General features: G+C 38.7%; 1 long non-coding RNA gene across 2 annotated transcripts; it reads right to left on the bottom strand.

The window, feature by feature from the left end:
* Window positions 1-6: 6 nt before the first annotated feature.
* Window positions 7-24,071, bottom strand: LOC131997759 (uncharacterized). Of its 2 annotated transcripts, none has more exons than XR_009398398.1 (3): window positions 23,942-24,071; window positions 13,686-13,922; window positions 7-194 (listed from the first exon to the last, which is right to left on the bottom strand). It is a non-coding gene; the product is annotated as an uncharacterized LOC131997759 (long non-coding RNA). The 2 variants fall into 2 exon arrangements; XR_009398397.1 differs by having other exon boundaries at window positions 13,858-13,922.
* Window positions 24,072-26,927: the final 2,856 nt, after the last annotated feature.

Below are 26,927 nucleotides of genomic sequence, written 5' to 3'. Positions count from 1 at the left end.
TCTTTAATAAGTATAATCATGGAATTCAGCAAATTGAAATTTTCTTTTTATCACTTCTTTGCATCAAATTGTTGAAGAGCAATATTGTCGGTAGCCCCAATTTTTCCTATTATATTTTTTTCATCAAAACATTTCTCTTGCTGGTATGATCTATTTAGTTTTGTTTTCTAAAGTCATCTGTACAAGAAAAAGAACTAGAACGGCAATAAATAATTAAGTGTTTGCATATGTTACACAAATTCACGCTACTCAGTTTATAGAACAAAAATGTGTTTACAAATTTATTGGTTGACCCGTTTTGCAATGCAGTTTTTCTAGTTTGCCTTTGGCTCCCAACTCCCGAAATGACACTTGGGGGAAAATTTGAGGCTTTTCACACTCTAGACGGCCGGCAGTGGACAGTTGCTATGTCTCAAATTAAGTTCTTCAGCCATGGACACTATTTTTCATTTCAAGTTAATGTGGAGAATTACTCACATTGGGGCAATACCAATGGCCAACGACCGCTGACCGCGGTCAACAAAACCTCAATGGAACAGATGATGCCAAAAAAAAAGTTGACTTAAAAGTTGATACCTCAACAAGTGGTGGCTGTGCTTAAGATGGAAACCACAAAAAATAGAATTTTGTTTTTTTTTTTTGCTATTAGGTATTGCTGCATTCCTAGACCTACTTGCCAATTTGAGAAATCTTGTTTAGAGAATAACTTTTCGTTGTGTCCCAATAAACGGCAAAGTATTGAGGTCACACATTTATTTTCTAGGTTGTGCATAACTTTTAATTTTCACTATTGAACTGAAGAAAAATCAAACGCAAATAAGCAAACGGACAATGATAACACACAAACCAATAAAAACCAACAGACATTTGGATCAGTTCAAATAGAAAAATATGTACATTGAAAGTATATTACACCCCAAGTCCAAAATGAGAATATGGCCCAAACTGAAAATATTTTTCACCTGCGGCGCTTTTTGCTTTATCAAAAAATTCATATCGTGTTGTCGAAAGTTGTTCTATGGCGAGAAGACAAAAAAAAAATCAAATAATGATCCTTAACCCATTAAAGATGAATGGGTAGAATGTACCCAAAAATAGGACTGTCTTAGACAAATTCTAGGTCTAGTAGGAAAAAGGTGTCCTAATGTAGTTTGGATTAGTGTAAAGTGGACGAATGAAACTATTTAAAAAAAATTTCCCGTCTTATAAGATTATGCTTTGGAGGAATATTGACTGGCCTCCGAGTGAACTCACCTTTGGTGGGCAAACCACTCAACCTAACTTAACCTAACCTTCATAATGAAAAGGCACCCCATTTTTCATTTTCAGGGCTTTTTACCCTACCCTACGCCACTACTGTGGTACAGGGTATTATAACTTTGTGCATTTGTTTGCAACGCTTACAAAGAGAAGGGCTAGACCCATGGATAAGTATGCCGATCGGCGTAGAATCATTCCTGATTCGATTTAGCGACGGTCCGTCTGTTTGTCCATGTATGTTTGTCGCATTTGTTGTCCGACTGTCATGAAATTTTGCGCAAGTCTCTTTTTTGGCCCAAGGACGGACGTTATTGATTTTAAAGGAAATCGTTTCAGATTTAGATACAGCTCCCATATATAACTTTCATCTGATATGTCCTTTTAAGGCTGTAGAAGGCACAATTTTGATCCGATCTCCACAAAATTTGGCATGTGGTGTTTTATTTAACGTCCTCATATTGTGCAAAATTTCATTTAAATCGGTTCAGATTTAGATATAGCTCCCATATATATCTTTTATCCGATATGGAGTTTTAAGGCTGTAGTATCCACAATTTTGGTCCAATCTTTACAAAATCTGGCGTCCTCATATATGTGCAAAATTTCGCCAAAATTGGTCCAGATTTAGATATTGCACTCATATATATATTTTATCCGATATGGAGTTTTAAGGCAGTAAAAACCACAATTTTGGTCACATCTCCACAATATACGCCGTGAGATTTTCTATTTGACGTCCCAGTATGTGTTATCAAAATTGGCACAGGTTTCGATATAACTCCCATATAAACTTTTTTCCGATATGGCCTTTTACGGATGTGTCTGTCTGACTAGATTACGAGTTAAGTTCTACATATAAAATGTACTACGTACACCAGGTGGTGTAGGGTATTATATTTTTTGTTTTAAATTTGGGGTGCAATTGTTTGGGGCCCACTGTCATGGTGTAGAAAAATTACATTCTTTATACAAATTGGTAGTTAATTGCCAAATCTAGGAAACAAGGTGTTTTGCTGGGCAGGTTTATGAATTTTGAACATTTTGGAAAGGGTAAAACATGTGACCCTATACATATACAAAAAGGACCGACATAATCGATGGGGGGTTAAACCACATGTCTTGAACTGGCTGTATACTGCAGTTTTTTAAACCGGTATACTGCCGTTTTTGGTAGGTTCCTACCAAATTGGCTTGGTTTTTTCCCTTGGTAGGTTGGTCTCAATTATCCACAAAACTTATGGTGATTTTGACTTTGAAAAAAAAATGTTACACTAATGTTGCACTAATACTAAAGTACATACAAGATGTATATAATAATTTTTTCAGATAAAAATTCTGGTTATTTCCAGCTAAGATTGAAGTAGTGTAATTTTTATCAAATCGTTTATTTACACCAATATTTCGTAGTTCCGATTTATCAGTGATTAATTGGAGTCCAAAAAGTTGTTTCGGGTGATGAGTACTGCTGGACCACAAGCAGCATGGATGTCAAGGGGCCTAATACTTTTATGACGAGTCTCGCCGTGCAACATTTCTGCAAAACCTTTCCGACATTTCCTGTAATTGGTACGAGAGTCAAGAGATTAAATACGTCCATTGCTTCAAATTGCCTAAATTTGTATGTTTTATGTGTTCAGTACCTTAAATCGGGAAATCGGTCTATATGCCATCCACATTCAAATATGGCCCGATCTAGACTCAAACGTTGAGGGTCCAATGCCTATGTACCAAATTTCATAAAAATTGGGAGATCGGTCGATCGGATCAAATACGATGCACTGTTTCAATGAAATCTCGGTGTAAATCTGACTTTTATGAGCTAAAGAACTCTATTCAGGAGATTGGTCTATAAGGAGACACCGTTATTTTAACTGATGGACAGAAGCTAAACGTTTTAGTATGTAAACTCGAAAGTTTGGAAATTAATAACTCGATGCGTTGGAAGGGGAATGAGTATGCCCAAACCTTCGGCGGGGATATAAATAAACCGCATTTTCTATGTTATAGAAGCTTTGATAGGTTAAGGTCAGTTTTTGTGAGATTTTGTTTGTGTTTGTCAGATAGTTTATTAATAACTTACTTACTAAAAAAAAGCATTACGGCAGGCTTGGGATCTGTGGATCTAAAAATATGGGTCAGCAGAGGAACTCCTCAAGGAGCTGTACTGTCTGCTCTACTTAGGAATATAGCCATTAACAATCTATTATTGTCTCTGGAAGAAAAAGGCGTAAAAATGGTCGCGTATGTTGATGACGTGGCAATTGCGGTTAGGGGAAGGTTTCCCAGCACTCTAGGATATATACTTTGAGAAGCTCCACGAGCAACAGCAAAGTGGGCTACCAAAAGTGATCTGGCTATAAATCCGTGCAAGACAGAAGTAGTTCTTTTCAGCAGGAGATACAAGTTGCTTACAGTGGAAACTGTCTCCTTGGGTGGATAGAATATTCCATTTACAGAAAGCGCAAAATACCTGGGTGTTTGCTGGACAGGACATTGAACTTCAAATCCAACATAATGGAAAGGTCAAGAAAGGCCACTCTTGCCCTATACACCTGCAAGAGAGCCATTGGCAAACATTTGGGGATTTAGACCGCGTACCATGCATTGGGTATATACTGCAATTGTCAGACCTATAATGCTATATGGCGTTGTGGTCTGGTGGACGGCGCTTCAAAAATCCACCTACTGCTCAATACTTAACCGGATCCAAAGGATGGCTTGTTTGTGCATCACAGCCGCACTAAGGGCGACACCATCTGATGCACTGAATTCTACATCTCATGCCTCTGGACATTGTGGCTACCCAAATAGCAGCGACCATTGCCGTGAGATTAAGGGAGCTTTCTCATTGGTCATGTGGCGGCTACGGACACTGTGTTATACTTGATACAATATCCGATGTTCCAGGCAGTGTGGATTACACCCTACCTAAGCCGCTTTTTGATAAAAATGACTGTACCCCTATTCTTGATAGAACCGATTGGATCTACGATATCCCTGGTAACATAAGTTGCATAGACATCTATACGGATGGTTCCAAACTAAACGACTAGGTGGGCTTTGAACTAGAACTGGTCATATCGAAGAGGTTACCCGACCACTACAGTGTGTATCAAGCGGAGATCCTTGCAATTAAGGAAGCAATGGAATGGCTAAGATATAATGTCATTAAGATGATTGGCATAAATATCTTTTTAGACAGCCATTAAATCCCTGGAAAACGTATTTCTGAACATAAAAACCGCCCTCGACTGTCGCAGATCTCTCAACGAGATGGCTGAACAGTTCAAAATTCACCTATTCTGGGTGCCGGACCACAGAATTCTAAAGCAGACGGGCTTGCGAGACTAGGAACTACCTTACACACTCCAGGGACACTGGAATCTGTGGGTATGCCTCTAGCGACATGTAAGCCAAGTTTTCAGAACCAGGCCCGAAGGGCAACGAGTGATAGACGGTCACAAAGAGGATGCTGTGAGCATTCCAAAATTCTGTGGCCTCATCTAGACTTGAAGAGGGCCACTGCTTTGCTGTCATTGGCATAACTGAAGATTGACAGACTGAAGGTTGCCAGCAACGACTTTTGCAGAAGCTGTGAAGACATCGAGGAAGAAGAGACTATAGAACACTTTCTGTGTATGTATCCCGCACTAGCAGTTAGAAGGAGTTCCACTTTAGGTTCTCATTTCTTAGAGAACCTGTCTGATTTAGCGGATGTGAACATTCGCAAGTTATTGGGCTTTTTAAAGCAATCTGGATGTGCCGTACCACTATAACTGAGAAGGCCGAGAAAGATTCGACAATGGACCGTATCCTACCAATACCGGCACCCAAAAGTACGTTAAAATTGCCAACTAAAACCGGTCTTATGGCCTTTTCGAGATTTATGTGCTAAATCCTGTGTGTTTTTGCAGGTTTAAATCCCATTTTTGCAGGATTTATTTTTTAATCCCAAATAAACCGGATTTCAAGGCTGAATAGTCGATAAAAGTGCGAAAATATGCAACAGTTTTCAAGAATTCATGTATACGCATGTATGATCACTAAAAAATCCGCAGTGTAAACGGACAGGATTTATTTTTGAATTTGAAATTTCAATGTAAACGTGCTATGAGTCACAATGCCTCAAATGAACAAGTCATAAATTCCCTTTTGATCGTTGAGCACCGTAATCAAGGTCAGATTAAATCTGCGACTTCAGAAAACATAAGTATAAAGCTCATTATCTTGCGGACTATAAAAACACCCTGTTTTTCAGAGACATTCTCGTTCAAAATTCTGAAAATATCATAAAATTAATCTACATTAGACTGTCCAACGCTATAAGGAGATTTTTTTGCAAATAAAGAAACTCATAGGCTCCATTTTTGTTTTTGGTACCAAAAACCACAATATGAGATATTATGGTGATCGGTTAACAATAACCGCAGCGCAGAGGTTAGCATGTCCGCCGAACGCCTGGGTTCGAATCCTGGCGAGACCATCAGAAAAAATTTTCGGCGGTGGCTTTCCCCTCCTAATGACGGCAACATTTGTGAGGTAATATGCCATGTAAAACTTCTCTTCAAAGAGGTGTCGCACTGCGGCACGACGTTCAGACTCGGCTATTAAAAGGAGGCCCCTTATCATTGAGCTTAAACTTGAGAAGTTTGACTCTGTTCCTTGGTGGAATGTTCATGGGCAAAAAATTTGCAATTTGGTTAACAATAACACGTGCCGACACGACATCTCAATTTGGATGCAGTACTTTTCAATGGATCGAGTTACGATTTAAGGTCGTAGCATGCAATTCGTAAACAAAATACATTTTTATAAGTCGTTTATGGCCTTAAAAATTTACTGGGTACAGTGCATGTTTTAACCATAAATGATATATGTGTACTTTGTTTACGAATTTCATGCTAAAATTCTCAACCAATGATTTCATTACTATGACCAGGCATTGTTGAAAAGATTGTCAACAAGCGGGGATGATTTTATTAACGCGCGTTGCACGGTGGGAAAATTTCGAAAAAAAAACTAGTAAATAAAAAATATGCCGTGTGAGAACGGGTTGATACATCTCATCGAAGATTGGAATGGTAAGCGCAGAGATGGAGAGGAGAAGATAGTGTGCAAAATTCCAAGGACCTGATTTGTCCGGGCACCTCTTAACAGGCTACAAAAATTGATCACCTCGGCGTTTCGAAAAGTTGTTCGCGCTGCCGAATCTTCATTTGTTATACGATTTTAAAACTTTTTCTGGATAGTACTCACTAGTTTCCGGGTTTTACGAGTTTTAATCTTTATTTGTTGAAATTTTGGCCGAGATCGGCTTCGTATTTTGCAAGTCACAACGGCATTTGTGGTTTGATTTTCATATTTATGCATGATTTTTGCGGAAAGGATTTTGCCGCGAGCAAAAGTGAATTTTTAACTGATTTTTAAAAGTCGAGTTTTTTTTTGAAATATATTAAGACAATAATCGCAAGAGAATTCTTTGTGCCAATTTTCATAACGATAGGTTTAAAATTTCCACATCAACGCAATATTAATCGAAAGCGGGCGTTTGACCTTGCTCAACAAATGCCATTGAACTATGCCATAATCAGCTGTATTCCCATCTAAGCTTATAAATATAAATTGCTATTACAAAACATCGCCAACAAATGATTAAAATAAGAAAAAGAATGTTAGATAACTATTGAAGAAGAAAAAATTTTCGTTTCTCACTACACAAATTACTTTAATTATTACCAGCTATCAAACAAGTGGTCTCTCATTCCATAGCCCTCTTATTTTGCTGTCGGTCTTCAAGTACAAAGAGTGTAACCTTGAGTACAAGACCGGCATTGGTCATTACCATGGAAATGTGCTGTCTTTCTTTTCATCTTCGACGAATGAACACTTTTCAAAAGTGACCATGATCTTGGGTACCACATTTACAATAGACATGGGGTAAGAAGTTTTCGACAACACTCATAAGAACCAGGCATCAAGAGAAGGAAGACAAAAAACAGATGAAAAATCTTAACGATGTCAACGCTTAACTTCAGCTCATAGCCAAAGAAATAAAAGAAATCCCGGAATAAGAAGATTTACCATTTGGTGTAACCAATAATTTCTGGTTTGCAATGGCGTTGACCATTTCAGCTCATTACCTTCAAAATGTACCAATTGTCAGAGACGGCAAAGACGAAACACAATGGTCAAATGAGTGCAAAAAGGAGTTGTATGCCATGACTTTGATATGGAAGCCACTGAGTGATAAATGCAGTTTGCCAAACCAGCTTGTAGCGGATTTTTCGTAGTTTTCCTTGGCGCAAATCGAGGCTAGCCAGCACCAAATAAAACAGCGCCAATCCATATCGATAGTGATTCTGGTTTTGTGTTTTTATTTTTTCTATCGTCCAACTTGGGCACGTTATGGTTGTAAGCCGCCGTTGAACGCCTAGTAACACATGTAGCATCGTCGTGTCCATGTAAGCATTTGTAGCTATTTCCCTGGTACCTGTATCCGTGTTGCCTGCAGAGTTATTTAATGGACAGGCGATTCTTCTCGGCCAACGCCATTGGCCATAAATCGTTGGCCAGCTAGCGCAAAATTTTGCTACGATTTCCAATTGTATTTTATTTGCGGAGCCATTAACAAGAGCTCACAAAAAATGTCGGCCAATTAATCATGGCTTTTATAGATTACGTCTGTTTGTAATTAGAGGGAATTCGTTATTAGCCGTAAAAACATATTCCAACTTTTGCAAGTGGTCACTAGGAAATTTTTATTGGTCGAAATTTAAAGATATTCGATGGATTGAAAAGAAAGCAAGCGTGAATTATAATCTATAATATAAAACAGATTTGATTTAAAAAGGATCTTTGCTTAGATTAAAAGGACGAGTCTTTTTGTTAACCTCAAACAATTTTTTTCCACGACACAAAAACAAATAGAGTATTTCTATAAATCGGCCATGTTCTACAATTCGATTTTGGTCGAATGTAAAACGATTTCTATTTTGTGTTATTCCGCATAACGATTCTGCCAAAAAAATGAGGTCTCAGTCCGATTGCATATGCCTTGTCAGATTGATTTTTATTTCGCTCTTCTTTCCATTAAAAAATAACTTTTTTCATAGGAAAGCTTTATAAAATAAACAAGTAAAAGCATGCTAGGTTCGGCCGGGGCGAATCTTATAAACCCTCCACCATGGACCGCATTTGTCGAGCTCATTCCAGGTTATCTCTTTTTAGGCAAACAAAGGATAAAAAAATATTGTGAATCATTGTGTAAAATTTCAGCCAAATCTAGTAAGAATTGCGCACTTAAGGGGCTGAAGAAGTAAAATAGAGAGATCGGTTTACAGGGGAGTTGTATTAAGCTATAAACAGTTTCATGTCATATTCGACACGTATGTTAAAGGTCATGGGAGAAGCCGTTGCACAAAATTTCAGCCAAATCAGATAATACTTGCTCCTTTTAGAGGCTCAAGAAGTAAAGATCCCATATCGGTTTATATGGCAGCTATATCAAGTTATGGACCGATTTGAACTTTTCTTAGCACATTAGTTGAATATCATAACAAACCACCTCATGCAAAATTTCAGCCAAATCGGATCATATTTGCGCCCCCTAGTGGCTCAAGAAGTCAAGACCCCAGATAAGTTTATATGGCAGCTATATTAGGTTATGGACCGATTTTAACCATTTTTCATACAGTTGTTGGAAGTCGTGCAAAATTTCAGCCAAGTCGGATAGGAATTGCCCCATGAAGAAGCTCAAGAAGTCAAGACCCCAGATCGGTTTATATGGCAACTATATCGGGTTGTGGATCGATTTAAACTATTCTTAGCACAGTTGCTGAAAGTCATAACAAAACACCTGATACCAAATTTCAGCCAAATCGGATAATAATTTCGTCCTCTAGTGGCTCAAGAAGTCAAGACCCCAGATCAGTTTATATGGCAGCTATATCAAAACTTGGACCGATATGGTCCATTTACAATCCGAACCGACTCATACTAATAAGAAGTATTTGTGCAAAATTTCAAGCGGCTAGCTTTACTTCTTCGAAAGTTAGCGTGCTTTCGACAGACAGACGGACGGACGGACATGGCTAGATCGACTTAAAATGTCATAACGATACTTATATATACTTAAGGGGTCTTAGACGAATATTTCAAGGAGTTACAAACAGAATGACGAAATTAGTATACCCCATCCTATGGTGGAGGGTATAAAAATTCAAATGTATTATTTTTATACCCTCCACCATAGGATGGGGGTATACTAATTTCGTCACTCTGTTTGTAACACCTCGAAATATGCGCCTGAGACCTCATAAAGAATATATATTTTTGATCGTTATAACATTTTAAGTCGATCTAGCCATGTCCGTCCGTCTGTCTGTCGAAAGCACGCAAACTTTCGAAGGAGAAAAGCTAGGCGCTTGAAATTTTGCACAAATACTTTTTATTAGTATAGGTCGGTTGGGGTTGTAAATAGGCCAAATCGGTCCATGTTTTGATATAGCTGCCATATAAACCGATCTTGGGTCTTGAATTCTTGAGCCCTTCGAGGGCGCAATTCTAGTCCGATTTGATTGACATTTTGCACGTGGAGTTTTCGTATCACTTCCAACAACTGTGTTAAGTATGATTCAAATCGGTTCATAATCTGGTATAGCTGTCATATAAACCGATCTTGGGTCTTGACTTCTAGAGCCCATAGAGTGCGCAATTCTCATCCGATAGGGCTGAAATTTTGGACGAAGTGTTTTGTTATGACTTCCAATAACTGTGCTAAGTATGGTGCAAATCGGTATAGAACCTGATATAGCTGCCATATAAACCGATCTGTGATCTTGGCTTCTTGAGCCTCTAGAGGGCGCAATTCTCTTTCGATTTGGCACAAATTTTTTACAACGGCTTCTCTCATGACATTTAACATACGTGTCTAATATGGTCTGAATCGATCTATAGCTTGATACAGCTCCCATATAAACCGATCTCCCGATTTTGCTTCTTGAGCCCCTACAAAGCGCAATTCTTATCCGAATGAACTGAAATATTACACAATGACTTCTGCAATGTTCAGCATTCATTTATGGTCCGAATCGGACTATAACTTGATATAGCTCAAATACCACAACAGTTCCTATTCAGTATTCGTTGTTTGCCTAAAAAGAGATACTGCGCATAGAACTCGACAAATGCGATCCATGGTGGAGGGTATATAAGATTCGGCCCGGCCGAACTTAGCACGCTCTTACTTGTTGAAGAAAATAATTTTGACAAAGGGTGCGCACATTTTTAGATTTGTAATCAGCTGTGATAAATGATAAAATAAAGCAGAAATCATTATATTTCAGCCAAGAAACATGTAAGTATTTAATTTATGACTTTAAACGAAAAAAAAAAACAAAACTCTTTATTATTTTTGGCTTGATTTTTTTGAGAAATCGTCAAGATATCGCAAAAGGGTTTGTTAAAGGGGACAAGGTTGTTGTGGAAGAGCAGTGGAAAGAATTAAGCGGACAACTAAATACGGCAGGTCCTCCATCTAAAGAAATATATAATTGGAAAAATGTTTGTTAATGGAATTTTAATGCCGCATTGATTTTATTTCTTTCTTTATTTTACTTGGAAAAATCTTTTACAGACTTGGATTGACTTACAGTGCAACATCAGGAAGAAGTTGTGACACAACAAAATATAAACGAGTACTACAGGAGGAGGCCAGTTTAACCAATTTGTGCTTACATGCATGGAACTAACAACCTAAGCTAACAAAGCTACACACTGCACAATTGAACAATGACTTGTACTTATTAGTATTTGGTCCAAATCGGAACATTTTTCCATATAATTGCTATGGCGCACAAGGTATACAATTTTCACCGGATTTTGATGAAAGGTGGTTTACATATATATACGAAGTGGTGGGAAAATCAGATCCAAATCAGACGAATCATATATGATCGGGTGAAAGGAGAGGCAGACAGACGATCTGTACTTATATGAATCGATCCTTATACTTTTTAATGGATTTTTTTTTTATCAGTAAGATTTTCCATACGTTTTAGTATTTTAGGTGTAAAATTAAACAACGCTAACGCGCAGTGTAATTTCGATGGATTATATTGTATTTAAGCACTAAAAGAATTGAAGACAACTATTTGCCACGGGATGACCAGGAGCTCCAAATGGATTGGGACTCTCAGCTCCGATTTGAGCGGCGTTTATCGTCTTCATGAGAAACTTTGCTGATAGTTACCGCCCGGCGTCCACAGATTGTGCATAGTGGAAGGCACCGTATTGAAATCATGTCGCTGACAAACGCCGGTATCGAGTGGGGAGTCTCAGTGAGAGGCCAGGCAGCACCTGCTCTTTCTTAAAAACTGGGTGCCCATGATAGGAGGCGCAAGTTATTCGTGTCTTAAAATAACCAATGGCCATAACGTTCGCGTGGTGATCGGTCCTATGGAACTTGACGAAGATCGGTGCTTTCATATAAAAATATTTGGATACAACTACAACTCTTTTAAAGACGAAAATTCATTTGTTAAGACAATAAACTCTTACAGCAGAACAATTTGTTTGTTATGTACCATCACACTCACTTAGACGTTTTCGTCCATTGTTATATCATAGCAACAAGAGAAGGAAGACACATTCTCGTTTAATCATCGAGATCGCTTTAAAAGCCCAACAATTTGCGAATGTTCAGATCCGCTAAATCAGAAAAGTTTCTAAAAGAAAGAGAACTTAAAGTGGAACTCCTTCTGACTGGCCTGTCATGACGGACACAACGACTGAGATGTCAGTTTTGGAAAGTGACAGCAAAGCGGTAGACCTCTTCAAGTCTAGATTAGGCCACATAGTTTTGGAATGCTCACAGCTACTTCTATGTGACCAAATACCATTCGTTGTCCTTCCGAACTAGTCCTGAAAACATAGCTTGCATGTCGCTAGAGGCATGTCCATAGATTCCAGTTTCGCAGGAATGTGTAAGGTAGTTTCTAGTCTCGCAAGCTCGTCCGGATATCTACGTGGCCCGACCCTCAGAACAGGTGAATTTTGATCTTTCCATCTCGTTGAGAAATCTGCGACAGTTGAGGGCGAAAAGTTTAAAAAAAAAAAGGTCATGTATGCTTCCCCATTTTTGAGTAACAACTTTCGTTGAACGTGGCTATTTTAACGATCTATTTTAAATACCTTTTCAAAACGTCTTCTTGTCATGAAATAGAAATAGCACAGCACATATGGGAGTATTTAAAAAAGGGGCCAACGTTGAAAAAAATCTAATATTTATAATTTAAAGCACTTTCTGGTATTAAGAGAGTTTACATACCGTCCATGAGATACATAAAAAGAAATAAGTTGAAATAAATTTAACTATAGATCCCCCATTCTCACAATTAAAGTCTTAATTACTAGAGAAGAGTTTTCCATGTACATTTTTGGGAGGCTCTAGAACTTCAATAGCATTGCAAAACTTATATATAACCATTTTTTGTTTGTTTTTTGCTTCCATGGCATGGAATTTTTAATTATTTATTATGGCAAACAAATATTTAGCACAACTACAGCCACTAGTTTCCAATAGTCGTACTACATGCAAGCATATGCCGTGAAATACAGTTGCACATGAAAATGTATCTTCTGCACTTGATTTAATTACAAAGATATGGGGAATGAAATACGAGATACACTTGCAAAAAAATCAGTTGTTTTTTTTTGGCAACACTTCATTTAGGGAGAAAACTTAATTTTTTATGTCTTCCAATTCGACGAAGCACACACACTTTTGTTTTGCTTTTCTCTGCCTCTGGCGATTAATTTTCTTTCTTCTCTTAGCAATTTATTCGACGATTTCCATTGCATTGTTGTATTCCTATCGTGTTTCCAAATATAACACTGGAGTTATTTCATTTCTTGTTTCCTTTTGGTAAATTCAATTCACATTCGCGCATTCGCATGATCTTTTTTGCGTTTTGTTTCACTTTGCCTTTATTTCGTTTTTTTTTTTGTTTTGCATGGCAATGCAAAGAAAATAGAGACAAGAAAGATGTAATGGAGAAAAACAGAAGGCGAAAAAAGAAAGTTTTTTTATAATCGCATTTTGAAATATGTATCTTTTCAAACAATACTCGCAACTATGAGCGATTTTAAGTTGGACTACACACGAGTACGGATCGAAGTTTGTGAGTTTGGCTATATACGTCATTTGCGTGATACGAGAGTGTGCCCGTGTATGAGTGGGTCTCTGAACGAAAAGCCATTCATGCACTCTGCTTTTGCGATATGCGTTTTACACCACATCGCACATCACGCACACACCGTCACTCACTCGCCTGCACAAGTTGATGTTGTTTATTCACTTTGCCACAGTGTGAGCTCCACAAAATGAGTGTGTGATGGATGGAGCACACTGGCACTGACACACATACCCAAACACTTGTTTCTAGGGAAACAAACAAAACTGCCGGTTTCGAAGTTGTTGATGGTTTTTTTTTTCTTGTTATTTTGCTCCAATCTCTCCGTTTTTTGTCACTAACACTGTTTGTGGTGGTCTCTTCACTTTTTCCCGTCGGTTGCTTAGTCCGCGTTCCATTCACTTACCAAATAGTAAAAGACGTTGTTAACTCAAGCACGGTTCGCAATAAACTGGCGGTGAGCTCCACAGTCTGCTGATGGTAAGGCAGACAATCCCATGGAGTGGTGGCATTCGTAGGCATGGGAAGGAAAGAAATGAAGAAAAAGCAAGAAAGTGTGGTGAGATTCTTGTGATTTTGCATGGGTGTTTTGGCTTTGAGCTTCTCAATGGTAGTCTTAACTGCTCTTCATGGGCGATGGACAAACAACAACAACTGCTGTGCAGCTTTTGAGACACCTTTAAAGTGAAATATATTTTGAGCTTTTCCCAATGGCATCTGCTGATGTAATTTGCATATTTCTTATTGCCCTATGTCGTCTTCTCATCGTCTTGTGGTTGTTTTTGATTATGAATAAACGATTGGTAGAAATTTTGTTCAATCTTCCAATTTTAAAAATGTAAGACTTAAGACACAAACTTAATTTGGTGTTCTCTGTCTGCTCCAACAGCACAGAAAAGACTTAAGACACATGCATATTATTTTTTAATCAATGCTTATTTTTGTTGTTGTCCATAGTTTTGTTGTCTTTTTTAACGGCATATAGTGAACTGTTACCAGCATTCAAGAAAAACAGGCATTCTAATTATATAACACACAGCAACTGTTTTACCTTTGGCTATGACAATTTAAAAATGTTTGCTAGACATATTACGTTTAGGGTTTTTATATTTTCATATAAAAATTCTTTATCTTTACTACACTCAACCAAATTTGTTAATCAATACAGCAAAAATGTTTGCTAAATCAGTAATTTTTGTCTGCTGAAAATGGGAAAGCAGACATTGCTGCTGTATTAGCAAACATTTCGGTCAGCTAAATCACCAAACAAAATCTGCTGTTTTAAGTAAAAAATCAGTTGAAAAAAATATATATGCCATTTTTTATGTTTGCCTGTTACTTGTTTTGAATGCTTTAGGCATTTTTTTTACAAATTTTCTTAAAAAAAATGATTTTAATTTGTGGAATATTACTGTAAAAGCTATCTGATCAACAGATTCCTTGCACACATGACATCACATCTATTGGTATAAATTTCGAAATGGGGTTGAGCTCTCTCGCATTTTTTTTTGCTCTACTAATGCGGCCTTCTGTTTCCAAATTTTAAGAAAAAACATTATGGAAAGTATACATTCAGTGCTGACTATAAACATTCACTGAGACACACATTAACATTTGTATTCTATTTTTTCTTCCAAATCAAATAACATACTTTTCAGCAGTCAACCTGGTGCTCTGAAATTTCAGAACTACTGCTATAATAGCAACAAAATTAACTACTAATATTCAGCAGGCAGTGTTTGCTATTTTCAGCAAACTGTTTTCTATGAGTGTATTAGAAATGAAATGTAGGGACATACATTGACAAAACATACCAGTAAACTTAGGTGTAGTGGGAACCCATGGATACCGCTAAAAATTTACACTAATTACAGTTTACATTTCAATTATTTTATAAAAATCGAAACGAAAATGATTGAAGTAATTGGCGTCTCATGCAAATCAGATGAAATTTAAGGCTTCCTGACTCTTTTTATACCACAGGAACAGAAGAAGGAAGATGTCTTCTGGTTACTACCGTTGAACCATCCAGATCGCTTTAATAAGCCCAATAACTTGCGAATGTTCACATCCGCTAAATCAGACATGTTCTCAAAGAAATGAGAACCTAAAGTGGAACTCCTTTAACTGATAGTGCGGGACACACATACAGAAGGTGTTCTATAGTCTCTTCTTCCTCGATGTCCCTACAGCTTCTGCAAAAGTCCTTGCTGGCAACCTTCGGTCTGTAAGTATGTTTTCCGATTAGACAGTGACCTGTCATGGCGGACACAATGACTGAGACGTCTGTTGTAATCAATGACAGCAAAGCAGAAGACCTAGAGAGTCTAGATTAGGCCACATAATTTGGAATGCTCACAGCCCCCTCTTTGTGACCATTTATCAATGGTTGTCCTTCGAGCCTGGTCCTGAAAACTTAGCTTACATGTCGCTAGAGGCATACACAGATTCCAGTATCCCTGGAATGTGTAGGCTAGTTCCTAGTCTCGCAAGCTCGTCCACTTTACAATTGCCTGGGATACCTCTGTGGCCCGGCACCCAGAACAGGTTAATTTTGAACTGTTCAGCCATCTCGTTAAGAGATCTGCGACAGTCGAGGGCGGTTTTTGTGTTCTGAAATACGTTCTCCAGGGATTTATTGGCTGACTGGCTGTCTAAAAAATATGTATGCCAATCATCGTAAGGACATTATATCTTAGCTTCTCCAGCACTCCTTTAATTGCAAGGATCTCCGCTTGATACACACTGCAGTAGTCAGGTAACCTTTTCGATATGACCAGATCTAGATCTTTAGAGAACACACCAAAGCCCCTCTGGTCATTTATTTTGGAACCATCCGTATCGAAGTCTATGTAACTTCTGTTACCAGAGATATCGTAGTTCCGATCGGTTCTATCAGGAATAGTGGTACAGTACTTTTAATCAAAACGGCCCCGTTAAGGTGTAATCCACACTGCCTCCTGGAACATCGGATATTGTATCAAGGATAACACAATGTCCGTAGCCGCCATATGACCTATGAGAAAGCTCCTTTAACCTCACGGCAGTGGTCGCTGCAATTTGTCTAGCCACAATGCCCAGTGGAATAAGATGTAGCATTAAATTCAGTGCATCAAATGGTGTCGTCCTCGTGCTACTGTGATGCACAAACAGGTAATCCTTTGGATCCGTTTAAGTATTGAGCAGTAGGTGGACTTTTAAAGCGCTGTCCACCAGACCACAACACCATATAGTATTATAGGTCTGACAACTGCAGTATATACCTAATACATGACACGCGGTCTTAACCACCAACTTTTGCCAATGGCTCTCTTGCAGGTGTATAGAGCAAGAGTTGCCTCTCTTGCCCTTTCCATTATGTTGGATTTGAAGTTCAATTTCCTGTCCAGCAAAACACCCAGGTATTTTGCGCTTTCTCTAAATGGAATATTCTCTCCTCTCAAGGAGACAGGTTCCACTGTAGGCAACTTGTATATCCTGCTGAAAAAAAACTACTTCTGTCTTGCACGGATTTATTCCTAGACCACTTTCAGTAGCCCATTGCTTTTTGCTGTTGCTCGTAAAGCTTCTCGAAGTATATATCTTAGAGTGCTAGGAAACTTTCCCCTAACCTCAATTGCCACGTCATCAACATACGCCACCACTTTTACACCTTTTTCTTCCAGAGATAATAATATATTGTTAATGACTATATTCTAAAGTAGAGGAGACAGTACATCTCCTTGAGGTGTTCCTCTTCTGACCCATCTTTTTAGATCCACAGATCCCAAGCCTGCCGTAATGCATCTTTTAGTAAGTAAGTTATTAATAAACTTTCTTACGGTAGAGTTGATGCCTAGAAACTCCATCTCCTACATGATTGACGTCGGTTTTACATTATTGGAAGCACCTTCAATGTCAAGAAAGAAAGAGAACCCTCTATGTAGCCGACCAGGTCGTCAAGGGCTGCTTCAGTGGATTTGCCTTTACTATATATTGTACATGCTGCTGCCCCGACAAGCAATCTCCAGGGATCTTTGCCCTAAGAAATGTTTCTATCAACCTCTCATGAGTCTTCTGCATAAAGGATGACAGACTTATAGGACGAAAATCTTTCGCCATCGTGTGGTAGAGGTTTCCTGCTTTCGGAATGAAAATGACCTTCGTGTCCCTCCATCCCACAGGTAAATATGACATTCTGATACAAGCAGAGTATATCTCCCTAAGCCAGGGAACCAGTCTATCAGACACAGCTTGTAATTCAACCGGTGATACATCATCAGGAAACTTAAAGGAATGGCGACTTAAAGGAATCCAAACTTCATATCGCCCAAAGGATTTTCGACTCAGACTGCTGAAAAGTCTGTTGTTTGCTAAAAATTACTGCTGCTTAATTTTGAAAGGGATGTTAGAAGAAAAAATAGAACACATATGTAAATGTGTGTCTCAGTGGATGTTAATAATCACCACCGAATGTATACTTTCCATAACCTTTTTTCTTTAAATTTAGATACAAAAATTCATGCCAGTCATGTTCATATTAGCAGAGCAATAACAAAAATGCGATCTCAGCCATATTTCGAAATGTATACCAATAGGTGGATCAGGTAATATTCTACAATTATATATATTATCTATCTCTTCCAACAAAGTTTCTAAGAAAATTCTAAAAAATGCCTGAAGTAATCAAAACAATTATCAGGCAACCATAAAAAGTAGCATACAATTTTTTTCAGCAGACATGTGCACTCAAAACAGCAGATTTTAGATGAAATACCAGTAAGAAATGTTTGCTAATACAGCAGGCCTATATTTTCTGAAACAGCAGTAAGGTCTGATTTCCCATTTCCAGCAGACAAAACCTGCTGTTTTAGCAAACATTTTTGCTGTTTTCAATAACAATTTTGGTTGAGGGTAGAGTCTCAAAAGTTAAATTCGGGAATCTGTTCATATAAGGGCTATATCTTTTTAGGGACCTATCTGGAAGAGATTTTGAGTGAGTGTTAGAGGGCATAAGTGTACTTAGGAGGGAGTCAGCTACATATGTTTATAGAGCTATCTGAGTCAGATTTGGTGTCTGTGTTGGAGGGCACATACTAAACTTCAGCTAAAACGGATGCAAATTGTAGAGTCTATGGCCTCAGAAAGTGAAATCGGGTAATCGGTTTATGTGGGTCTATATCCATTTGTGCACCTACCCGAGCGGTATTTAGTGTAGGTGTTGGAGGACATAAATTTGCACAATGTCAAGACGATCAAGAATATATCGATGACCTTTTTGAAATCATTATAACTCCGTTACTTGCAAATGTATGAAAATTTAAAGCAAGATTCGTCTGGAGTTTATCTCCCAGAATAAATAAAAACGCCTGCTATATTTTTAGTTTCTTTATAGGAGAAGGAAAATATTTGACCTAGGTCTTTTTTGAAATCGTTATAAATCCTTTATTTACAATTGTATCCACAAGAAAATTTGGAGGAAGGTGCATCTGACATTTGTCATTCCGAATAAATAAACAAACGCCATTTTGAGAACAATTTTGATAGGCACTTTCTATATTACGCCATCGATATGAACTTTATAGGATCGTAGATCAATATTTCGAGGTGTTGCAACCATCTTATCATCTTATGGTAGTGTATAAAAAAATGCCAATCCAAAATCGTGTAAAGAGGAAGTTAGATTTCATATATCTTGTTTGTTGAGGCCCCGATAATGGATTGCACTTGTTGGATTTCAAGTGTAAAAATGTTATTGAGTTATATTTGTCTGAATAATCCAAGCGGCTATTGTCGCTCAAGCCCCTCAAAGTGAACAAAATGTTTGTGTATCGGACCATAAATCTTCATAATCTTGTTGGTGCTGGCAGTGTTCCCAAACGTCATGAACTGCGCCCTCTAGAGGCTCAAGAAGATCCCAGATCGGTTTATATGGCAGCTATATCAGGTTATGAACCGATTTGAACCATACTTAGCACAGTTATTGGAAGTCATAACAAAACACCTCATGCAAAATTTCAGCCAAATCGAATAATAATTGCGTCCTCTAGTGGCTCAAGAAGTCAAGATCCCAGATCGGTTTATATGGCAGCTATATCAGGTTATGAACCGATTTGAACCATACTTAGCACAGTTATTGGAAGTCATAACAAAACACCTCATGCGAAATTTCGGCCAAATCGGATAGAATTTCGTGCTCTATTGGCTCAAGAAGTCAAGATCCCAAATCGGTTTATATGACAGCTATACTAGATTATGAACCGATTTGAATCATACTTAACACAGTTGTTGGAAGTGACACCAAAACACTACGTGCAAAATTTTGCGCCCTCTAGAGGCTCAAGAAGTAAAGACCCAAGATCGGTTTATATGGCAGCCATATCAAAACATGGACCGATTTAAACCATACTCAACACAGCTAATGGAAGTCAAAACAATGCAAAATTTCAGCCAAATCGGATAAGAATTATCTGACAAGAAGTCAAGATCCAAGATCGGCTTATATGACAGCTATAACAAAATATGAACCGATATGGCCCATTATCAATCCCAACCGACCTATACTAATAGAAGTATTTGTGCAAAATTTCAAGCGGCTAGCTTTACTTCTTCGAAAGTTAGCGTGCTTTCGACAGACAGACGGTCGAACATGGCTAGATCGACTTAAAATGACATGACGACCAATAATATATTTATGGGGCCTCAGACGCATATTTTGAGGTGTTACAAACAGAATAACGAAATTAGTATACCCCCATCCAATGGTAGAGGGTATAAAAAAAACAGCAAAAACACATGAAATGGCTCGGGGAGTTACGGCTCAAATTAAACGAAATCTATGCTGTAGTGGCTAAAGATCTGAAATATCCCGTAAAAAGATGCAACAAGTATTGAAAAACGAATCGAGGTAATGCCGGTGTTCGGGACTAAAATTGGGCAACCCGAATAATTTTGATGGTATGTGCAGCTTTGATCTCCGATGACCGCTCTCCAATCGTTTTTATCGAGACTGGCGTTAAAATAAATTCGACTTATTATCGGGAGAATATTTTGGATGGTGCTTTGGAGCCGTGGGTTCGCAAAAATTTAAGTCGTTGACCACGGACGTGCCAACAAAACTCGGTGGCGCTGTCACATTAAGCCCGGGTTAGCCAGGCGCCATTGCCATTTCAGAGATCAAGGCTATTTTAACTTGGGATTCTTCTTTGAACCGTTGAGTGGAGTCAAAGTTTTGTTATCTCGCTCCACAAGAATATTCTGTATCTCGTAATAGGTAGTTTTTTCGGAAAAATTTCAAGTCCCTCAAGGAAAGCTACGATAGGGTTATCCATTAGGCGGTTGATGATCTTCGTCTGTTTCAAGTGGAGCGGCACACATAGATCCCGGGAGTAGGCTTAGAAGGGCCTCCAAGGACCCAACAGCTGCAGTGGTCGTAGCATACCGTCTGCTAATGAGACCTAGACTGGTTGAGTGGCTGCTCCAGACTCCACTTCGCGTCTTAAGGACAAGGCCAAACCTATTCTATCTTCGTAAGCCTATAATATGCCCAGGCCATCAGCCTACTCTGGCAAACCAATACGCCCTTTACGAGGTTGGAAAAATAAAAGTTGCATCGCTCTCAGAATTATTGAGAGGCTTGGTGCGAATGATCCTTAAAGTCTCACCGATAAAGAAAGAAACACTCTACATTGGGCTCAGAGATTCGCTGCACAGACTACTCCAAAAGCTACATGTCTAGTTTAGGATACAGCACCTCAGTCAGATAAAAAGCTGCAGTCACCTGGAGGGCATCCCATGCCCAAAAAAACTAAGGCGAACTATAGTAATACGAGTCCAAGAACCTTTGTTTATGTCGCTAGGGACAGTTTGGTGATGGCAGTTGTCGACAAGGGAGAAGAACAGGGCTGAATGCCTAGGAACAATTGAAGTGGGATAGTCAATGGGCTATCATCTGTATATTCTGATATCTTTGCGGAATTGCCTGGGCCGCCTCTAGTTTGTGACGATGATTCTCTCTTCCTAAGAGAAAGATCCATCAACTATAGCACAAGAAAAATGTATTTAGATTTGCAAATCAAAGTAAAATTTATTTTTATTCACTGCTGCTGACTAAATTTTACTCATTTGTTTTGCTTCTAATTCGCATTTTGATACTGACAACGTTGTACAAAATGGAAGCAAATTTCGACCGAATGCCGAATATGTTTTCGTATCGACAATTTGTTCGAAGCAAAAGCGAATACGTTATCGAATGCTGTGATTTGGCCCCAGGTCGCTATAAAAAATCCGACAACATTGCCAATGTTCACACCCACTAAATCAAGAAATGAGAACCTAAAGTCGAACTCCTTCCGACTGCTAGTGCGGGACACATACACAGCAGATGTTCTATAGTTTCTTCTTCCTCGACGTACTCTCAGCATCTACAAAAGTCGTTACTTTCAATCCTTACTCTGTCAGAATGTGTTCCGATCAGACAGTGAGCTGTCATTACGGACACAATGACTGAGACGTCTGTTCTGTTCCAGTGACAGCAAAGCGGTAGACCTCTTAAAGTCTAGATTAAGCCCCCTTTGTGACCATCTATCATCCGTTGCTCTTCGTGCCTGATCCTGCAAACCTATCTTACATGCCGCCAGAGGCATACAGTTCCCCTAGAATGTTTAAGGTATTTCCTAATCTGGCGAGCTAGTCTGAAGGCATCACGTTGAGAAATCTGCGACAGTCGAGAGAGGTTTTTGATTTTAGAAATATGTTCTTCAGGGATATTGTAATTACCAGAGATATTGATGTTCCAATCGGTTCTATCAGGAAAAGTGGTACAGTATTTTTTGTCAAAAAACGGCTCAGGCAATGTGTTATCCACGCTGCTTGCAACATCGGGCATTGTATTAAAGATAATACAGTGTCCGTAGCCGCCGCATGACCAGGGAGAAAGCTCCCTTAGCCTCACAGCAGTGGTCGCAGCAATCTGTCTAGCCACAATGTCCGGAGACAGTTGGTGTAGCATTAAATTCAGTGCATCAAATGTGTCATCCTCAGTGCGGCTGTGATGCACAAACAAGCCATTCTTTGAATTCGGTAGAGTATTGAAGCATGTGAACTTTTGAAGCGCCATCCACCAGAACACAACATTACAAAGCATTATAGGTCTGACAACTGTAGCATACACCCAATGCATGACACGAGGTTTTAACCACAAATGTTTGCCAATTTTTTTCTTGCAGGTGTATAGGGCAAAAGTTGCCTTTCTTGCCCTTTTCAAAACGATCGATTTTAAGTTCAATTTCCTGTCCAAAAAAACACCCAGGTATTTTGCTCATTCAGTAAATGAAGCATTCTCTCTCTCCTGACTTCTTGAGCCTGTAGTGTGCGCAATTCTTATTCAATTGGAATGAAATTTTGCACGACATGTTTCTTTATGATATCCAACAACTGTGCCAAGTATGGTTCAAATCGGTTTATAACCTGATATAGCTGTAATATAAACCGATCTGGGATCTTGACTTTTTGAGCCGCTAGAGGGCACAAATCTTATCCGATTTGCCTGAAATTTTGTATGAGGTGTTTTGTTACGACTTCCAACAATTGTGCTAAAAATAGTTCAAATCGGTCCATAACCTGATATAGTTGCCATATATACCGATCTGGGGTTTTGACATCGTGAGCCTCTACAGGGAGCAATTCCTATCCGATTTGGCTGATATATTGCGTGACGTATTTTTTTATGACTTCCAACAACTGTATTAAGAATGGTTCAAATCGGTCCATAACCTGATATAGCTGCCATATAAACCGATCTGGGGTCTTGACTTCTTGAGCCACTAGAGGGCGAAATTATTATCCGATTTAGCTGAAATTTTGTACAACGGCTTCTCACATGACTTTTAACATACGTGTCGAATATGACATGAATCGGTTTATAGGCTAATACAGCTCCCCTATAAACCGATCTCCCTATTTTACTTCTTCAGCCCAAAGTGCGCAATTCCTACTAAATTTTGCTGAAATTTTACACAATGACTTCTATTATGGTCTACAATATTCAGTTGAATTATGGTCCGAAATGAATCCAAACTTGATATTGTTCCAATAACATAGCAATTCTTTTCTTTTATCCTTTGTTTGCCTAAAAAGAGATACCGTGGCAAGAGCTCGACAAATGCGATTCATGGTGGAGGGTATCTAAGATTCGGCCCGGCCGAACTTAGCACACTTTTACTTGTTCTTATTCACGATTGTTAGTCTTAGCATAACACATTAGATCATACGGCTGACAGTCCTTAAAGAAAAGGAAAGAAAATTCAGAAGATGTCTTGTGGGACCTTCGGCATAAACAACAAGTTCTTCTCAGTTTGTGGTTATATTTACCACGAATATTGAATATCGATTCAAACGCCACCCAACCATCACACATCAACAACAATGTCAGTGAAGTCCATGGCCATGACGGAGGGAAATTTGATATTAAAGTCTTAAGCTTAAACTTATCTTAGCAAAGAATAACTTACAAATTTCTCGCAACCGTAGGAAACACCGGTGATGATTGATCTTTAGATTGATTCGCAGCATAATCACTCAAACGCATCAAAGAAAACTAATCCAATGGAATAAATAACCACAATAAAAGTATTACTAAAGTAAAACTACAACTAGAAGTAAAAGCGGAAAATACTTTCAATATTTTGTTTTCAATTTCAGTTGGAGGTGACAGATCACACATATCGTAATATGTTCCTGATCCCTTGCTAAGGAAGCCACATAACACATTGTTCGTAGTATTTTTAGTTAATCAATTTATTCATGGATATGGTCAATATATGTTTAGTTGCAATTCGCATGTAGTTGTTCACAAGTAACAAGTAAAAGCACGTTAAGTTTGGCCGGCCGAATCTTAACTTGTGACATGTTCTTGAACGACTTTTTCAAATATATTAAAGCTATATTAAGTTATGGTCCCATATAGACCGTACTTGTCTTGACTGTTAGAAGTCATAACAAGTAAAAGCGTGCTAAGTTCGGCCGGGCCGAATCATATGTACCCTCAACCATGGATCGCATTTGTCAAGTTCTTTGCCCGGTATCTCTTAATAGACAAACTAGTAAAAAGACGTCAAGTTCGGCCGGGCCGAACTTTGGATACCCACCACCTCGGGCATATACGTAAACCATCTTTCGTCAAAATCCGGTGAAAAATGCATACCTTATGCCCATTGCAGCTTATCGAAATATGGTCCCAATTGTACCAAATACTTATAAGTCATTTTTCCGAATTCAAATTTCAGTGAAATCGTATTATAAATGCGCTTTTTATTGAGCCAAGACTTTAAATCGAGATACCGGTCTATATGGCACCTATATCCAAATATGGACCGATTTAAGCCTAGTTAGAGTCTTACACAACTCACTGTCCCAAATTTCAACGACATCGGACCATAATTGCGTCTTTTCTTGGCCCAAAACTGTATATCGAGAGATCGGTCTTATGGCAGCTAAATCCAAATCTGAACCGATCTGAGCCAAATTGAAGAGGAATTTCAAAGGGCTTAACCTAACTTACTGTCCCAAATTTCGGCGACATCGGACAATAAATGCGCTTTTTATAGGCGCAAGACCTTAAATCGAGGGATCGGTCTATATGGCAGCTATATTAAAATCTGGTCCGATCTGGACCAAATTGAAGCTGGAAGTCGAAGGACCTAACATAACTCACTGTCGCATATTTCGGCGACATCGGGCGATAAATGCGCCTTTAATGGGCCCAAAATCTTAAATCGAGAGATCGGTCTATATGGCAGCTATATCCAAATCTGGACCGATCTGTGCTATATTGCAGAAGTATGTCGAGGGGCTTAACTTAACTCACTGTCCCATATTTCGGCGACATCGGGCAATAAATGCACCTTTAATGGGCCCAAAATCTTAAATCGAGAGATCGGTCTATATGGCAGCTATATCCAAATCTGGAACGATCTGGGCCAAATTAAGGAATGATGTCCAGGGGATTAATATAACTACCTGTCCCAAATTTCAGCAAAATTAGATAATAAATATGGCTTTTATGGGCTTAATACCCTAAATCGGCGGATCGGTCTATATGGGGGCTATATCAAGATAAAGTCCGATATAGACCATCTTCGAACTCAACCTGCTTATGGATAAAAAAAGAATCTGTGGAAAATTTCAGCTCAATATCTCTATTTTTAAAGACTGTAGCGTGATTTCAACAGACAGACGGACGGACATAACTAGATCGTCTTAGATTTTTACGCTGATCAAGAATATATATACTTTATAGGGTCGGAAATGGATATTTCGATGTGTTGCAACAAAATGACAAAATGAATATACCCCCATTCTTCGGTGGTGGGTATAAAAAGGGTAAAGAATAAGAATTGCTATGCTATTGAAGCTATACCAAATTATGAACCGATTGGGGCCATACTCGGTTTGGCTCTTGGAGACCCAAGTAGAAGTCATTGTGCAAAATTCAAATCGGATAAGAATTGCGGCCTATAGTACGTATTTGGCACGTATGTATGTTTAAGGTCATAGAAGAAGTCGGATGAGAATTGATCTCTCTAGAAACTCAAGAAGTGATATCAGTATATCGGTTATCATGGCCATCGTGGCACAGAGGTTAACATGTCCGCCTATGATGTGGAACGCCTGGGTTCAAATCCCAGCGTGGCAGAAAAAAAAATATTTCGGACTTTCAGAAAAATATTAATCGGACTGCACTCATCGATATGAGAGAAGTATCCCCAGTTCCTAAGTGGAATGTTCAGAGGAAATTAAGTAGTATATCAGGTTAAGGGCCGATTTAAACCATACTTGGCACAGTCAAAACAAAACGCAACGTCACAATTTTCAGCCAAATCAGATAAGAATTTCGCCATCTAAAAGCTCAAGAAGCGAAATTGGAAGGGTAGGTTAATATGGCAACAATATCAAAACATAGACCGATTAGGCCATTTGTTCTGAATTTAAAACTCCTCCCTTTAATCTTTTAATCAAAATTTAGCGAGTTTCCGACAGCCAGACGGGCCTACGCACATGGCTACATCGACTTAAAATGTCATGGCGATCAAGAATATATTGAAACTTTGCACATATTCTTTTTTTGTCCATAAGCTGGTTAAGTTCGAAGATGGATTATATCGGACTTTATCTTGATATAGCCCCCATATAGACCGATCGGCCGATTTAAGGTCTTAGGGCCATAAAATCCACCTTTATTATCCGATTTTACTGAAATTTGGAACAGTGAGTTGTGTTAGGCCCTTCGACATTCTTCGTCAATTTGGCCTAGATCGTTTCAGATTTGGATATAGCTGCCATATAGACCGATACTCCGATTTAGGGTCTTAGGCCCATAAAAACCACATTTATTATCCGATTTTGCTGAAATTTGGGACAGTGAGTTGTGTTGGGCCCTTCGACATACTTCGTTAATTTGGCCCAGATCGGTCAAGATTTGGATATAGCTGCCATATA

This window comes from Stomoxys calcitrans, chromosome 5 (genome assembly GCF_963082655.1).
Source record: "Stomoxys calcitrans chromosome 5, idStoCalc2.1, whole genome shotgun sequence".
In the NCBI taxonomy this organism is placed as follows: Eukaryota; Metazoa; Arthropoda; class Insecta; order Diptera; family Muscidae; genus Stomoxys; species Stomoxys calcitrans.
This window is presented reverse-complemented; position numbering and strand designations above follow the sequence as displayed.